This window comes from Sinocyclocheilus rhinocerous, unplaced genomic scaffold (genome assembly GCF_001515625.1).
Source record: "Sinocyclocheilus rhinocerous isolate Xijiao unplaced genomic scaffold, SAMN03320098_v1.1 scaffold808, whole genome shotgun sequence".
NCBI lineage: Eukaryota > Metazoa > Chordata > Actinopteri > Cypriniformes > Cyprinidae > Sinocyclocheilus > Sinocyclocheilus rhinocerous.
Window position 1 is genome coordinate 281959 of NW_015650699.1, and position 884 is coordinate 282842.

The window sequence follows — 884 nt, forward strand, 5'->3', positions numbered from 1 at the left end:
GCACATGGCCTAGTTGATTGTTTTTCTCAGCCATGTGCTTCTTTAGCCCCTCCTCCTGGTTTCCTCATTACCACACCCTCTTGTTAGCCCTCATTGAGTCCTTGTTAGTGTAATTGCTCTCACCTGTTCCTCGTGTGTTTTCCTCCCTATTTATAGTGCCCCTTGCCCTATTGTCTTTGCTGGTTCGTGGTCATTCTTTCCCTCACTGTGTTTGTCTCTGTCTGTGGATGTGGCTGATTATGTGTTCCTGTCTCCCTGTCTGTTTGATCTTGTGCTCTAGTCTTGCCCTAGTCTTGTCTCTTGTAATTCTATGTTCTTGTCTTGCTCCTTGTTTTTGGATGTGGTCTGTTTTTGTCTTTTTGCTTTTATTTTAGTATTCATTTAGTTCTCTTAGTCCTGATCTTTTGTTTTCATCTTTTGGTTGATTATTTTAGTTATTTGTGTTGATTTAATTTAATAATTTTTACTTTTTTTTTTTTTTTTAAATTAGTACCTTGTTTATTCTCTTGCCTGTCTTGGAGTAATTTGTGTTCCTGTGGAGCTATGTTTTGTCTTGTTGTGGTGTTAGAGTTCCTGTCCTGACCCTGTCCTGACCTGTTCCTGTCCACTGGTTCCCTTGCCTGGCGTCTCGGGTGCTTCAGAGTTTATGGTCAATAAGTATCTGAGCTCAGCTCTCTGGTGCCTTGCTCTGGTCTCTCCACCGGCCTGGTCTTGCCACGTCCTCTGCTGCTATAGTATTCTGCCAGTTGATGTCTGAGGCTGTTCCAGTGGCCTTCCCTAGCTATCTCTGTTTATTGTGTTCCTGTTGTGGTATCACCTGTGCACCTCACTACCCTTTTGTATTGATCTGTTTTGTCAATAAACCCTTGTTACTCACACTGCAA